The 13,396-nt window shown below is 48.1% G+C and overlaps 27 non-coding genes across 27 annotated transcripts; 22 read left to right on the top strand and 5 right to left on the bottom strand.

Annotated features, from left to right (window-relative positions):
- The first annotated feature begins 540 nt into the window (after positions 1 to 540).
- Positions 541 to 612, top strand: trnap-ugg (transfer RNA proline (anticodon UGG)). Its single transcript has one exon. It is a non-coding gene; the product is annotated as a tRNA-Pro (tRNA).
- A 97-nt stretch (positions 613 to 709) lies between these two features.
- trnai-aau (transfer RNA isoleucine (anticodon AAU)) lies at positions 710 to 783 on the top strand. The gene has a single exon. It is a non-coding gene; the product is annotated as a tRNA-Ile (tRNA).
- A 106-nt stretch (positions 784 to 889) lies between these two features.
- Positions 890 to 962, top strand: trnaf-gaa (transfer RNA phenylalanine (anticodon GAA)). Its single transcript has one exon. It is a non-coding gene; the product is annotated as a tRNA-Phe (tRNA).
- Positions 963 to 1,097: 135 nt separating this feature from the next.
- Positions 1,098 to 1,169, top strand: trnaq-uug (transfer RNA glutamine (anticodon UUG)). The gene has a single exon. It is a non-coding gene; the product is annotated as a tRNA-Gln (tRNA).
- Positions 1,170 to 2,025: 856 nt separating this feature from the next.
- On the bottom strand, positions 2,026 to 2,098 carry trnaa-agc (transfer RNA alanine (anticodon AGC)). Its single transcript has one exon. It is a non-coding gene; the product is annotated as a tRNA-Ala (tRNA).
- Positions 2,099 to 3,034: 936 nt separating this feature from the next.
- trnap-ugg (transfer RNA proline (anticodon UGG)) lies at positions 3,035 to 3,106 on the top strand. Its single transcript has one exon. It is a non-coding gene; the product is annotated as a tRNA-Pro (tRNA).
- A 97-nt stretch (positions 3,107 to 3,203) lies between these two features.
- trnai-aau (transfer RNA isoleucine (anticodon AAU)) lies at positions 3,204 to 3,277 on the top strand. Its single transcript has one exon. It is a non-coding gene; the product is annotated as a tRNA-Ile (tRNA).
- A 106-nt stretch (positions 3,278 to 3,383) lies between these two features.
- Positions 3,384 to 3,456, top strand: trnaf-gaa (transfer RNA phenylalanine (anticodon GAA)). Its single transcript has one exon. It is a non-coding gene; the product is annotated as a tRNA-Phe (tRNA).
- Positions 3,457 to 3,591: 135 nt separating this feature from the next.
- On the top strand, positions 3,592 to 3,663 carry trnaq-uug (transfer RNA glutamine (anticodon UUG)). The gene has a single exon. It is a non-coding gene; the product is annotated as a tRNA-Gln (tRNA).
- Positions 3,664 to 4,519: 856 nt separating this feature from the next.
- Positions 4,520 to 4,592, bottom strand: trnaa-agc (transfer RNA alanine (anticodon AGC)). Its single transcript has one exon. It is a non-coding gene; the product is annotated as a tRNA-Ala (tRNA).
- Positions 4,593 to 5,528: 936 nt separating this feature from the next.
- Positions 5,529 to 5,600, top strand: trnap-ugg (transfer RNA proline (anticodon UGG)). The gene has a single exon. It is a non-coding gene; the product is annotated as a tRNA-Pro (tRNA).
- A 97-nt stretch (positions 5,601 to 5,697) lies between these two features.
- Positions 5,698 to 5,771, top strand: trnai-aau (transfer RNA isoleucine (anticodon AAU)). The gene has a single exon. It is a non-coding gene; the product is annotated as a tRNA-Ile (tRNA).
- A 106-nt stretch (positions 5,772 to 5,877) lies between these two features.
- On the top strand, positions 5,878 to 5,950 carry trnaf-gaa (transfer RNA phenylalanine (anticodon GAA)). The gene has a single exon. It is a non-coding gene; the product is annotated as a tRNA-Phe (tRNA).
- A 1,021-nt stretch (positions 5,951 to 6,971) lies between these two features.
- On the bottom strand, positions 6,972 to 7,044 carry trnaa-agc (transfer RNA alanine (anticodon AGC)). The gene has a single exon. It is a non-coding gene; the product is annotated as a tRNA-Ala (tRNA).
- A 936-nt stretch (positions 7,045 to 7,980) lies between these two features.
- trnap-ugg (transfer RNA proline (anticodon UGG)) lies at positions 7,981 to 8,052 on the top strand. The gene has a single exon. It is a non-coding gene; the product is annotated as a tRNA-Pro (tRNA).
- Positions 8,053 to 8,149: 97 nt separating this feature from the next.
- Positions 8,150 to 8,223, top strand: trnai-aau (transfer RNA isoleucine (anticodon AAU)). Its single transcript has one exon. It is a non-coding gene; the product is annotated as a tRNA-Ile (tRNA).
- A 106-nt stretch (positions 8,224 to 8,329) lies between these two features.
- Positions 8,330 to 8,402, top strand: trnaf-gaa (transfer RNA phenylalanine (anticodon GAA)). Its single transcript has one exon. It is a non-coding gene; the product is annotated as a tRNA-Phe (tRNA).
- A 135-nt stretch (positions 8,403 to 8,537) lies between these two features.
- Positions 8,538 to 8,609, top strand: trnaq-uug (transfer RNA glutamine (anticodon UUG)). The gene has a single exon. It is a non-coding gene; the product is annotated as a tRNA-Gln (tRNA).
- An 856-nt stretch (positions 8,610 to 9,465) lies between these two features.
- trnaa-agc (transfer RNA alanine (anticodon AGC)) lies at positions 9,466 to 9,538 on the bottom strand. Its single transcript has one exon. It is a non-coding gene; the product is annotated as a tRNA-Ala (tRNA).
- A 936-nt stretch (positions 9,539 to 10,474) lies between these two features.
- On the top strand, positions 10,475 to 10,546 carry trnap-ugg (transfer RNA proline (anticodon UGG)). Its single transcript has one exon. It is a non-coding gene; the product is annotated as a tRNA-Pro (tRNA).
- Positions 10,547 to 10,643: 97 nt separating this feature from the next.
- On the top strand, positions 10,644 to 10,717 carry trnai-aau (transfer RNA isoleucine (anticodon AAU)). The gene has a single exon. It is a non-coding gene; the product is annotated as a tRNA-Ile (tRNA).
- Positions 10,718 to 10,823: 106 nt separating this feature from the next.
- Positions 10,824 to 10,896, top strand: trnaf-gaa (transfer RNA phenylalanine (anticodon GAA)). Its single transcript has one exon. It is a non-coding gene; the product is annotated as a tRNA-Phe (tRNA).
- A 135-nt stretch (positions 10,897 to 11,031) lies between these two features.
- Positions 11,032 to 11,103, top strand: trnaq-uug (transfer RNA glutamine (anticodon UUG)). Its single transcript has one exon. It is a non-coding gene; the product is annotated as a tRNA-Gln (tRNA).
- An 856-nt stretch (positions 11,104 to 11,959) lies between these two features.
- On the bottom strand, positions 11,960 to 12,032 carry trnaa-agc (transfer RNA alanine (anticodon AGC)). The gene has a single exon. It is a non-coding gene; the product is annotated as a tRNA-Ala (tRNA).
- A 936-nt stretch (positions 12,033 to 12,968) lies between these two features.
- On the top strand, positions 12,969 to 13,040 carry trnap-ugg (transfer RNA proline (anticodon UGG)). Its single transcript has one exon. It is a non-coding gene; the product is annotated as a tRNA-Pro (tRNA).
- A 97-nt stretch (positions 13,041 to 13,137) lies between these two features.
- Positions 13,138 to 13,211, top strand: trnai-aau (transfer RNA isoleucine (anticodon AAU)). Its single transcript has one exon. It is a non-coding gene; the product is annotated as a tRNA-Ile (tRNA).
- Positions 13,212 to 13,317: 106 nt separating this feature from the next.
- Positions 13,318 to 13,390, top strand: trnaf-gaa (transfer RNA phenylalanine (anticodon GAA)). The gene has a single exon. It is a non-coding gene; the product is annotated as a tRNA-Phe (tRNA).
- The last annotated feature ends 6 nt before the right edge of the window (positions 13,391 to 13,396 follow it).

Genomic DNA, 13,396 nt, shown 5'->3' with positions numbered 1-13,396 from the left:
ACAGTGTTCATTGCTCCCCACTCCCTGAGCAGGGGAAATCCGTCGAAGTTTACTTCACTTAGGAACATTGGTTCACGGATTTGCGCTGCGCAACGTCTTCACACATGGACAAGTGTGACATCATATACCTCTGTATACCTCTGTACACCTCTGTGTTAGTCACTTTGAACTGAACGTACACATACGCTCTGAACTTGAATCACGGAGGGATGTCATGTGATGTCCACTTCTCAGGGCACTTACGTTTGAATGGAACAAATGTCTGAAGCTATACGAGAAACATACAAAATCTGAAGAGCAGGGGGCTCGAGGACTGGAATTGAGAACCGCTGGTCTAAGTGACATCTGACAGTTTCAGCTGTCCTCCCTAACATCCCTCTACATGTTAGATACAGCCACATTTTTAGGTCAGTTAAGAGGCCAACTTGCGTTCGTTAGCCTTTAACACTGTCTCGAGGTCTTTGATTGCTTCCACGTTAGTTCATGTTCCTTCTTTTATTGATGCTGCAGTAGCTCTTTTTTCTCGGCCCAGCGCAGGAAGGCTCGTTGGTCTAGGGGTATGATTCTTGCTTTGGGTGCGAGAGGTCCCGGGTTCAAATCCCGGACGAGCCCTTGGTCGCGATAAAACGTGAAGCTTTGTGGTCTCATTGCGTTCCCTAACATTGAGGCAGTTTTTTATTCAATCGGGTAGAGACAGATGGCTAAGGGAGGCCGGTTAGCTCAGATGGTTAGAGCGTGGTGCTAATAACGCCAAGGTCGCGGGTTCGATCCCCGTACTGGCCAGCTGTTTTTATTGTCTGGGGGCTCATCTCTGCTCTGCTCTTCTCCTGTGACAAAGAGTAGGGTGATCTCACTGAAATCCCTGCTTGCTAAGCAGGAGCTTGTTGTGGCCGAAATAGCTCAGTTGGGAGAGCGTTAGACTGAAGATCTAAAGGTCCCTGGTTCGATCCCGGGTTTCGGCAAAATCTCCCACTCTTTTCCGTTTTTTGAGGCGGGCCAGTGACCAAAAATCACTGGGTTCCAACTTCTCTGTATAACTGCTTCCCCACTGCCACGGAGCTATCTGTTTCCCAGTTGGCCACCAAACAAGCAGTTTCGGTTCCATGGTGTAATGGTCAGCACTCTGGGCTTTGAATCCAGCGATCTGAGTTCGAATCTCGGTGGAACCTGTGTGCTTTCTTGCTGCAGGAAAAGATAAAAACAGCACTAGGTTGTCACTGGTGACAGTCTTTGTGGCCCTGTGAGCAACGGCTGCTCCAGGTAAGGTTTCATGGTGTAATGGTTAGCACTCTGAATCCAGTGATCCGAGTTCAAATTGCGGTGGGACCACTTTTTGCAACCAATTTGCGCAGGACCATGTCTGAAATACTTTTTGGCAGCTTTGAGTCCAAAAAAATTAACTAACGTAGAGACTGTGGCAGCATTGCATCGATGCCCAGTCGGTCCCTTTAGGGCACTGGTTTTCAAACCTGTCCTGGAGGCACCCTGCCCTGCACAGTTTGATTGTCTGCCTTATTAGACACACCCAAATAAGGTCTTGCGGTCTCTATCAATGAGTTGATGATTTGAAACAGGTGTGATAGATGAGGGAAACATTCAAAATGTGTAGGGCAGGGGTGCCTCCAGGACAGGTTTGAAAACCACTGCTTTAGGGAACTGTGTGTAAAATGGCAATGTTTTGCAACCAATTTGCACAGGACCATGTCTGAAATACTTTTTGGCAGCTGTGAGCCCCAAAAAAAGCTAACGTGGGAGTGTCGCAGCATTGCGTCAGTGCTCAGTCGGTCTCTTTAGGGCAATGGTTTTCAAACCTTTCCTGGAGGCAACCCTGTCCTGAACATTTCGTATGTCTCCCTTATTAGACACACCCAAATCAGGTCTTGCAGTCTCTATTAATGAGCTGATGATTTGAAACTGGTGTGTTAGATGAGGGGAAATGCAAAATGTGCAGGGCAGGGATGCCTCCAGGACAGGATTGAAAACCACTGATTTAGGGATGTGTGAGTAAAAGGGCAGGAGCCAACTTGGAGAATGCGGGCATCGATCCCGCTACCTCTCGCATGCTAAGCGAGCGCTCTACCATTTGAGCTAATTCCCCTGGCCTTTCAAGAATGACGAGCATAGCTGCGAATGACCGGCTTGATGCAAAGAGGCCGTCCCTCCTCTGGGCTTGCACCTTTGCACTGGCCGCGATTGTGTTGTCGAATTAACAAAGAGATTTAGCTTTTGTGTTAAAGGACCTTCTCGGTCTTGTTACGCCAGTATGCATGTGCGGATTCTTGTATTATGCAGACCACCTTGCATCACTCGGGTCACGCAGACAACTTCTCACCTCTTTTTCTCACACTGACTTAAAGAATAAGGAAGCGGTTCTCCATTCCAGTCCTCGCTCCCCAAAGGTCTGCATATTTTGCATGTCTCTCTTTGTTAGCACACCTGATTTGGATAATCAGCTCATTAGAAGTGAGCTCCTTGCGACTGACATGGTCCCTACACAGTGTTCATTGCTCCCCACTCCCTGAGCAGGGGAAATCCGTCGAAGTTTACTTCACTTAAGAACATTGGTTCACGGATTTGCGCTGCGCAACGTCTTCACACATGGACAAGTGTGACATCATATACCTCTGTATACCTCTGTACACCTCTGTGTTAGTCACTTTGAACTGAACGTACACATACGCTCTGAACTTGAATCACGGAGGGATGTCATGTGATGTCCACTTCTCAGGGCACTTACGTTTGAATGGAACAAATGTCTGAAGCTATACGAGAAACATACAAAATCTGAAGAGCAGGGGGCTCGAGGACTGGAATTGAGAACCGCTGGTCTAAGTGACATCTGACAGTTTCAGCTGTCCTCCCTAACATCCCTCTACATGTTAGATACAGCCACATTTTTAGGTCAGTTAAGAGGCCAACTTGCGTTCGTTAGCCTTTAACACTGTCTCGAGGTCTTTGATTGCTTCCACGTTAGTTCATGTTCCTTCTTTTATTGATGCTGCAGTAGCTCTTTTTTCTCGGCCCAGCGCAGGAAGGCTCGTTGGTCTAGGGGTATGATTCTCGCTTTGGGTGCGAGAGGTCCCGGGTTCAAATCCCGGACGAGCCCTTGGTCGCGATAAAACGTGAAGCTTTGTGGTCTCATTGCATTCCCTAACATTGAGGCAGTTTTTTATTCAATCGGGTAGAGACAGATGGCTAAGGGAGGCCGGTTAGCTCAGATGGTTAGAGCGTGGTGCTAATAACGCCAAGGTCGCGGGTTCGATCCCCGTACTGGCCAGCTGTTTTTATTGTCTGGGGGCTCATCTCTGCTCTGCTCTTCTCCTGTGACAAAGAGTAGGGTGATCTCACTGAAATCCCTGCTTGCTAAGCAGGAGCTTGTTGTGGCCGAAATAGCTCAGTTGGGAGAGCGTTAGACTGAAGATCTAAAGGTCCCTGGTTCGATCCCGGGTTTCGGCAAAATCTCCCACTCTTCTCCGTTTTTTGAGGCGGGCCAGTGACCAAAAATCACTGGGTTCCAACTTCTCTGTATAACTGCTTCCCCACTGCCACGGAGCTATCTGTTTCCCAGTTGGCCACCAAACAAGCAGTTTCGGTTCCATGGTGTAATGGTCAGCACTCTGGGCTTTGAATCCAGCGATCTGAGTTCGAATCTCGGTGGAACCTGTGTGCTTTCTTGCCACAGGAAAAGATAAAAACAGCACTAGGTTGTCACTGGTGACAGTCTTTGTGGCCCTGTGAGCAACGGCTGCTCCAGGTAAGGTTTCATGGTGTAATGGTTAGCACTCTGAATCCAGTGATCCGAGTTCAAATTGCGGTGGGACCACTTTTTGCAACCAATTTGCGCAGGACCATGTCTGAAATACTTTTTGGCAGCTTTGAGTCCAAAAAAATTAACTAACGTAGAGACTGTGGCAGCATTGCATCGATGCCCAGTCGGTCTCTTTAGGGCACTGGTTCTCGAACCTGTCCTGGAGGCACCCTGCCCTGCACAGTTTGATTGTCTGCCTTATTAGACACACCCAAATAAGGTCTTGCGGTCTCTATCAATGAGTTGATGATTTGAAACAGGTGTGATAGATGAGGGAAACATTCAAAATGTGTAGGGCAGGGGTGCCTCCAGGACAGGTTTGAAAACCACTGCTTTAGGGAACTGTGTGTAAAATGGCAATGTTTTGCAACCAATTTGCACAGGACCATGTCTGAAATACTTTTTGGCAGCTGTGAGCCCCAAAAAAAGCTAACGTGGGAGTGTCGCAGCATTGCGTCAGTGCTCAGTCGGTCTCTTTAGGGCAATGGTTTTCAAACCTTTCCTGGAGGCAACCCTGTCCTGAACATTTCGTATGTCTCCCTTATTAGACACACCCAAATCAGGTCTTGCAGTCTCTATTAATGAGCTGATGATTTGAAACTGGTGTGTTAGATGAGGGGAAATGCAAAATGTGCAGGGCAGGGATGCCTCCAGGACAGGATTGAAAACCACTGATTTAGGGATGTGTGAGTAAAAGGGCAGGAGCCAACTTGGAGAATGCGGGCATCGATCCCGCTACCTCTCGCATGCTAAGCGAGTGCTCTACCATTTGAGCTAATTCCCCTGGCCTTTCAAGAATGACGAGCATAGCTGCGAATGACCGGCTTGATGCAAAGAGGCCGTCCCTCCTCTGGGCTTGCACCTTTGCACTGGCCGCGATTGTGTTGTCGAATTAACAAAGAGATTTAGCTTTTGTGTTAAAGGACCTTCTCGGTCTTGTTACGCCAGTATGCATGTGCGGATTCTTGTATTATGCAGACCACCTTGCATCACTCGGGTCACGCAGACAACTTCTCACCTCTTTTTCTCACACTGACTTAAAGAATAAGGAAGCGGTTCTCCATTCCAGTCCTCGCTCCCCAAAGGTCTGCATATTTTGCATGTCTCTCTTTGTTAGCACACCTGATTTGGATAATCAGCTCATTAGAAGTGAGCTCCTTGCGATTGACATGGTCCCTACACAGTGTTCATTGCTCCCCACTCCCTGAGCAGGGGAAATCCGTCGAAGTTTACTTCACTTTGGAACATTGGTTCACGGATTTGCGCTGCGCAACGTCTTCACACATGGACAAGTGTGACATCATATACCTCTGTATACCTCTGTACACCTCTGTGTTAGTCACTTTGAACTGAACGTACACATACGCTCTGAACTTGAATCACGGAGGGATGTCATGTGATGTCCACTTCTCAGGGCACTTACGTTTGAATGGAACAAATGTCTGAAGCTATACGAGAAACATACAAAATCTGAAGAGCAGGGGGCTCGAGGACTGGAATTGAGAACCGCTGGTCTAAGTGACATCTGACAGTTTCAGCTGTCCTCCCTAACATCCCTCTACATGTTAGATACAGCCACATTTTTAGGTCAGTTAAGAGGCCAACTTGCGTTCGTTAGCCTTTAACACTGTCTCGAGGTCTTTGATTGCTTCCACGTTAGTTCATGTTCCTTCTTTTATTGATGCTGCAGTAGCTCTTTTTTCTCGGCCCAGCGCAGGAAGGCTCGTTGGTCTAGGGGTATGATTCTCGCTTTGGGTGCGAGAGGTCCTGGGTTCAAATCCCGGACGAGCCTTTGGTCGCGATAAAACGTGAAGCTTTGTAGTCTCATTGCGTTCACTAACATTGAGGCAGTTTTTTATTCAATCGGGTAGAGACAGATGGCTAAGGGAGGCCGGTTAGCTCAGATGGTTAGAGCGTGGTGCTAATAACGCCAAGGTCGCGGGTTCGATCCCCGTACTGGCCAGCTGTTTTTATTGTCTGGGGGCTCATCTCTGCTCTGCTCTTCTCCTGTGACAAAGAGTAGGGTGATCTCACTGAAATCCCTGCTTGCTAAGCAGGAGCTTGTTGTGGCCGAAATAGCTCAGTTGGGAGAGCGTTAGACTGAAGATCTAAAGGTCCCTGGTTCGATCCCGGGTTATGGCAAAATCTCCCACTCTTTTCCGTTTTTTGAGGCGGGCCAGTGACCAAAAATCACTGGGTTCCAACTTCTCTGTATAACTGCTTCCCCACTGCCACGGAGCTATCTGTTTCCCAGTTGGCCACCAAACAAGCAGTTTCGGTTCCATGGTGTAATGGTCAGCACTCTGGGCTTTGAATCCAGCGATCTGAAAAGAAAAAAACAGCACTAGGTTGTCACTGGTGACAGTCTTTGTGGCCCTGTGAGCAACGGCTGCTCCAGGTAAGGTTTCATGGTGTAATGGTTAGCACTCTGAATCCAGTGATCCGAGTTCAAATTGCGGTGGGACCACTTTTTGCAACCAATTTGCGCAGGACCATGTCTGAAATACTTTTTGGCAGCTTTGAGTCCAAAAAAATTAACTAACGTAGAGACTGTGGCAGCATTGCATCGATGCCCAGTCGGTCTCTTTAGGGCACTGGTTCTCGAACCTGTCCTGGAGGCACCCTGCCCTGCACAGTTTGATTGTCTGCCTTATTAGACACACCCAAATAAGGTCTTGCGGTCTCTATCAATGAGTTGATGATTTGAAACAGGTGTGATAGATGAGGGAAACATTCAAAATGTGTAGGGCAGGGGTGCCTCCAGGACAGGTTTGAAAACCACTGCTTTAGGGAACTGTGTGTAAAATGGCAATGTTTTGCAACCAATTTGCACAGGACCATGTCTGAAATACTTTTTGGCAGCTGTGAGCCCCAAAAAAAGCTAACGTGGGAGTGTCGCAGCATTGCGTCAGTGCTCAGTCGGTCTCTTTAGGGCAATGGTTTTCAAACCTTTCCTGGAGGCAACCCTGTCCTGAACATTTCGTATGTCTCCCTTATTAGACACACCCAAATCAGGTCTTGCAGTCTCTATTAATGAGCTGATGATTTGAAACTGGTGTGTTAGATGAGGGGAAATGCAAAATGTGCAGGGCAGGGATGCCTCCAGGACAGGATTGAAAACCACTGATTTAGGGATGTGTGAGTAAAAGGGCAGGAGCCAACTTGGAGAATGCGGGCATCGATCCCGCTACCTCTCGCATGCTAAGCGAGCGCTCTACCATTTGAGCTAATTCCCCTGGCCTTTCAAGAATGACGAGCATAGCTGCGAATGACCGGCTTGATGCAAAGAGGCCGTCCCTCCTCTGGGCTTGCACCTTTGCACTGGCCGCGATTGTGTTGTCGAATTAACAAAGAGATTTAGCTTTTGTGTTAAAGGACCTTCTCGGTCTTGTTACGCCAGTATGCATGTGCAGATTCTTGTATTATGCAGACCACCTTGCATCACTCGGGTCACGCAGACAACTTCTCACCTCTTTTTCTCACACTGACTTAAAGAATAAGGAAGCGGTTCTCCATTCCAGTCCTCGCTCCCCAAAGGTCTGCATATTTTGCATGTCTCTCTTTGTTAGCACACCTGATTTGGATAATCAGCTCATTAGAAGTGAGCTCCTTGCGACTGACATGGTCCCTACACAGTGTTCATTGCTCCCCACTCCCTGAGCAGGGGAAATCCGTCGAAGTTTACTTCACTTAGGAACATTGGTTCACGGATTTGCGCTGCGCAACGTCTTCACACATGGACAAGTGTGACATCATATACCTCTGTATACCTCTGTACACCTCTGTGTTAGTCACTTTGAACTGAACGTACACATACGCTCTGAACTTGAATCACGGAGGGATGTCATGTGATGTCCACTTCTCAGGGCACTTACGTTTGAATGGAACAAATGTCTGAAGCTATACGAGAAACATACAAAATCTGAAGAGCAGGGGGCTCGAGGACTGGAATTGAGAACCGCTGGTCTAAGTGACATCTGACAGTTTCAGCTGTCCTCCCTAACATCCCTCTACATGTTAGATACAGCCACATTTTTAGGTCAGTTAAGAGGCCAACTTGCGTTCGTTAGCCTTTAACACTGTCTCGAGGTCTTTGATTGCTTCCACGTTAGTTCATGTTCCTTCTTTTATTGATGCTGCAGTAGCTCTTTTTTCTCGGCCCAGCGCAGGAAGGCTCGTTGGTCTAGGGGTATGATTCTTGCTTTGGGTGCGAGAGGTCCCGGGTTCAAATCCCGGACGAGCCCTTGGTCGCGATAAAACGTGAAGCTTTGTGGTCTCATTGCGTTCCCTAACATTGAGGCAGTTTTTTATTCAATCGGGTAGAGACAGATGGCTAAGGGAGGCCGGTTAGCTCAGATGGTTAGAGCGTGGTGCTAATAACGCCAAGGTCGCGGGTTCGATCCCCGTACTGGCCAGCTGTTTTTATTGTCTGGGGGCTCATCTCTGCTCTGCTCTTCTCCTGTGACAAAGAGTAGGGTGATCTCACTGAAATCCCTGCTTGCTAAGCAGGAGCTTGTTGTGGCCGAAATAGCTCAGTTGGGAGAGCGTTAGACTGAAGATCTAAAGGTCCCTGGTTCGATCCCGGGTTTCGGCAAAATCTCCCACTCTTTTCCGTTTTTTGAGGCGGGCCAGTGACCAAAAATCACTGGGTTCCAACTTCTCTGTATAACTGCTTCCCCACTGCCACGGAGCTATCTGTTTCCCAGTTGGCCACCAAACAAGCAGTTTCGGTTCCATGGTGTAATGGTCAGCACTCTGGGCTTTGAATCCAGCGATCTGAGTTCGAATCTCGGTGGAACCTGTGTGCTTTCTTGCTGCAGGAAAAGATAAAAACAGCACTAGGTTGTCACTGGTGACAGTCTTTGTGGCCCTGTGAGCAACGGCTGCTCCAGGTAAGGTTTCATGGTGTAATGGTTAGCACTCTGAATCCAGTGATCCGAGTTCAAATTGCGGTGGGACCACTTTTTGCAACCAATTTGCGCAGGACCATGTCTGAAATACTTTTTGGCAGCTTTGAGTCCAAAAAAATTAACTAACGTAGAGACTGTGGCAGCATTGCATCGATGCCCAGTCGGTCCCTTTAGGGCACTGGTTTTCAAACCTGTCCTGGAGGCACCCTGCCCTGCACAGTTTGATTGTCTGCCTTATTAGACACACCCAAATAAGGTCTTGCGGTCTCTATCAATGAGTTGATGATTTGAAACAGGTGTGATAGATGAGGGAAACATTCAAAATGTGTAGGGCAGGGGTGCCTCCAGGACAGGTTTGAAAACCACTGCTTTAGGGAACTGTGTGTAAAATGGCAATGTTTTGCAACCAATTTGCACAGGACCATGTCTGAAATACTTTTTGGCAGCTGTGAGCCCCAAAAAAAGCTAACGTGGGAGTGTCGCAGCATTGCGTCAGTGCTCAGTCGGTCTCTTTAGGGCAATGGTTTTCAAACCTTTCCTGGAGGCAACCCTGTCCTGAACATTTCGTATGTCTCCCTTATTAGACACACCCAAATCAGGTCTTGCAGTCTCTATTAATGAGCTGATGATTTGAAACTGGTGTGTTAGATGAGGGGAAATGCAAAATGTGCAGGGCAGGGATGCCTCCAGGACAGGATTGAAAACCACTGATTTAGGGATGTGTGAGTAAAAGGGCAGGAGCCAACTTGGAGAATGCGGGCATCGATCCCGCTACCTCTCGCATGCTAAGCGAGCGCTCTACCATTTGAGCTAATTCCCCTGGCCTTTCAAGAATGACGAGCATAGCTGCGAATGACCGGCTTGATGCAAAGAGGCCGTCCCTCCTCTGGGCTTGCACCTTTGCACTGGCCGCGATTGTGTTGTCGAATTAACAAAGAGATTTAGCTTTTGTGTTAAAGGACCTTCTCGGTCTTGTTACGCCAGTATGCATGTGCGGATTCTTGTATTATGCAGACCACCTTGCATCACTCGGGTCACGCAGACAACTTCTCACCTCTTTTTCTCACACTGACTTAAAGAATAAGGAAGCGGTTCTCCATTCCAGTCCTCGCTCCCCAAAGGTCTGCATATTTTGCATGTCTCTCTTTGTTAGCACACCTGATTTGGATAATCAGCTCATTAGAAGTGAGCTCCTTGCGACTGACATGGTCCCTACACAGTGTTCATTGCTCCCCACTCCCTGAGCAGGGGAAATCCGTCGAAGTTTACTTCACTTAAGAACATTGGTTCACGGATTTGCGCTGCGCAACGTCTTCACACATGGACAAGTGTGACATCATATACCTCTGTATACCTCTGTACACCTCTGTGTTAGTCACTTTGAACTGAACGTACACATACGCTCTGAACTTGAATCACGGAGGGATGTCATGTGATGTCCACTTCTCAGGGCACTTACGTTTGAATGGAACAAATGTCTGAAGCTATACGAGAAACATACAAAATCTGAAGAGCAGGGGGCTCGAGGACTGGAATTGAGAACCGCTGGTCTAAGTGACATCTGACAGTTTCAGCTGTCCTCCCTAACATCCCTCTACATGTTAGATACAGCCACATTTTTAGGTCAGTTAAGAGGCCAACTTGCGTTCGTTAGCCTTTAACACTGTCTCGAGGTCTTTGATTGCTTCCACGTTAGTTCATGTTCCTTCTTTTATTGATGCTGCAGTAGCTCTTTTTTCTCGGCCCAGCGCAGGAAGGCTCGTTGGTCTAGGGGTATGATTCTCGCTTTGGGTGCGAGAGGTCCCGGGTTCAAATCCCGGACGAGCCCTTGGTCGCGATAAAACGTGAAGCTTTGTGGTCTCATTGCATTCCCTAACATTGAGGCAGTTTTTTATTCAATCGGGTAGAGACAGATGGCTAAGGGAGGCCGGTTAGCTCAGATGGTTAGAGCGTGGTGCTAATAACGCCAAGGTCGCGGGTTCGATCCCCGTACTGGCCAGCTGTTTTTATTGTCTGGGGGCTCATCTCTGCTCTGCTCTTCTCCTGTGACAAAGAGTAGGGTGATCTCACTGAAATCCCTGCTTGCTAAGCAGGAGCTTGTTGTGGCCGAAATAGCTCAGTTGGGAGAGCGTTAGACTGAAGATCTAAAGGTCCCTGGTTCGATCCCGGGTTTCGGCAAAATCTCCCACTCTTCTCCGTTTTTTGAGGCGGGCCAGTGACCAAAAATCACTGGGTTCCAACTTCTCTGTATAACTGCTTCCCCACTGCCACGGAGCTATCTGTTTCCCAGTTGGCCACCAAACAAGCAGTTTCGGTTCCATGGTGTAATGGTCAGCACTCTGGGCTTTGAATCCAGCGATCTGAGTTCGAATCTCGGTGGAACCTGTGTGCTTTCTTGCCACAGGAAAAGATAAAAACAGCACTAGGTTGTCACTGGTGACAGTCTTTGTGGCCCTGTGAGCAACGGCTGCTCCAGGTAAGGTTTCATGGTGTAATGGTTAGCACTCTGAATCCAGTGATCCGAGTTCAAATTGCGGTGGGACCACTTTTTGCAACCAATTTGCGCAGGACCATGTCTGAAATACTTTTTGGCAGCTTTGAGTCCAAAAAAATTAACTAACGTAGAGACTGTGGCAGCATTGCATCGATGCCCAGTCGGTCTCTTTAGGGCACTGGTTCTCGAACCTGTCCTGGAGGCACCCTGCCCTGCACAGTTTGATTGTCTGCCTTATTAGACACACCCAAATAAGGTCTTGCGGTCTCTATCAATGAGTTGATGATTTGAAACAGGTGTGATAGATGAGGGAAACATTCAAAATGTGTAGGGCAGGGGTGCCTCCAGGACAGGTTTGAAAACCACTGCTTTAGGGAACTGTGTGTAAAATGGCAATGTTTTGCAACCAATTTGCACAGGACCATGTCTGAAATACTTTTTGGCAGCTGTGAGCCCCAAAAAAAGCTAACGTGGGAGTGTCGCAGCATTGCGTCAGTGCTCAGTCGGTCTCTTTAGGGCAATGGTTTTCAAACCTTTCCTGGAGGCAACCCTGTCCTGAACATTTCGTATGTCTCCCTTATTAGACACACCCAAATCAGGTCTTGCAGTCTCTATTAATGAGCTGATGATTTGAAACTGGTGTGTTAGATGAGGGGAAATGCAAAATGTGCAGGGCAGGGATGCCTCCAGGACAGGATTGAAAACCACTGATTTAGGGATGTGTGAGTAAAAGGGCAGGAGCCAACTTGGAGAATGCGGGCATCGATCCCGCTACCTCTCGCATGCTAAGCGAGTGCTCTACCATTTGAGCTAATTCCCCTGGCCTTTCAAGAATGACGAGCATAGCTGCGAATGACCGGCTTGATGCAAAGAGGCCGTCCCTCCTCTGGGCTTGCACCTTTGCACTGGCCGCGATTGTGTTGTCGAATTAACAAAGAGATTTAGCTTTTGTGTTAAAGGACCTTCTCGGTCTTGTTACGCCAGTATGCATGTGCGGATTCTTGTATTATGCAGACCACCTTGCATCACTCGGGTCACGCAGACAACTTCTCACCTCTTTTTCTCACACTGACTTAAAGAATAAGGAAGCGGTTCTCCATTCCAGTCCTCGCTCCCCAAAGGTCTGCATATTTTGCATGTCTCTCTTTGTTAGCACACCTGATTTGGATAATCAGCTCATTAGAAGTGAGCTCCTTGCGATTGACATGGTCCCTACACAGTGTTCATTGCTCCCCACTCCCTGAGCAGGGGAAATCCGTCGAAGTTTACTTCACTTTGGAACATTGGTTCACGGATTTGCGCTGCGCAACGTCTTCACACATGGACAAGTGTGACATCATATACCTCTGTATACCTCTGTACACCTCTGTGTTAGTCACTTTGAACTGAACGTACACATACGCTCTGAACTTGAATCACGGAGGGATGTCATGTGATGTCCACTTCTCAGGGCACTTACGTTTGAATGGAACAAATGTCTGAAGCTATACGAGAAACATACAAAATCTGAAGAGCAGGGGGCTCGAGGACTGGAATTGAGAACCGCTGGTCTAAGTGACATCTGACAGTTTCAGCTGTCCTCCCTAACATCCCTCTACATGTTAGATACAGCCACATTTTTAGGTCAGTTAAGAGGCCAACTTGCGTTCGTTAGCCTTTAACACTGTCTCGAGGTCTTTGATTGCTTCCACGTTAGTTCATGTTCCTTCTTTTATTGATGCTGCAGTAGCTCTTTTTTCTCGGCCCAGCGCAGGAAGGCTCGTTGGTCTAGGGGTATGATTCTCGCTTTGGGTGCGAGAGGTCCTGGGTTCAAATCCCGGACGAGCCTTTGGTCGCGATAAAACGTGAAGCTTTGTAGTCTCATTGCGTTCACTAACATTGAGGCAGTTTTTTATTCAATCGGGTAGAGACAGATGGCTAAGGGAGGCCGGTTAGCTCAGATGGTTAGAGCGTGGTGCTAATAACGCCAAGGTCGCGGGTTCGATCCCCGTACTGGCCAGCTGTTTTTATTGTCTGGGGGCTCATCTCTGCTCTGCTCTTCTCCTGTGACAAAGAGTAGGGTGATCTCACTGAAATCCCTGCTTGCTAAGCAGGAGCTTGTTGTGGCCGAAATAGCTCAGTTGGGAGAGCGTTAGACTGAAGATCTAAAGGTCCCTGGTTCGATCCCGGGTTATGGCAAAATCT

This window comes from Carassius gibelio, chromosome B19 (assembly GCF_023724105.1).
Source record: "Carassius gibelio isolate Cgi1373 ecotype wild population from Czech Republic chromosome B19, carGib1.2-hapl.c, whole genome shotgun sequence".
NCBI lineage: Eukaryota > Metazoa > Chordata > Actinopteri > Cypriniformes > Cyprinidae > Carassius > Carassius gibelio.
This window is presented reverse-complemented; position numbering and strand designations above follow the sequence as displayed.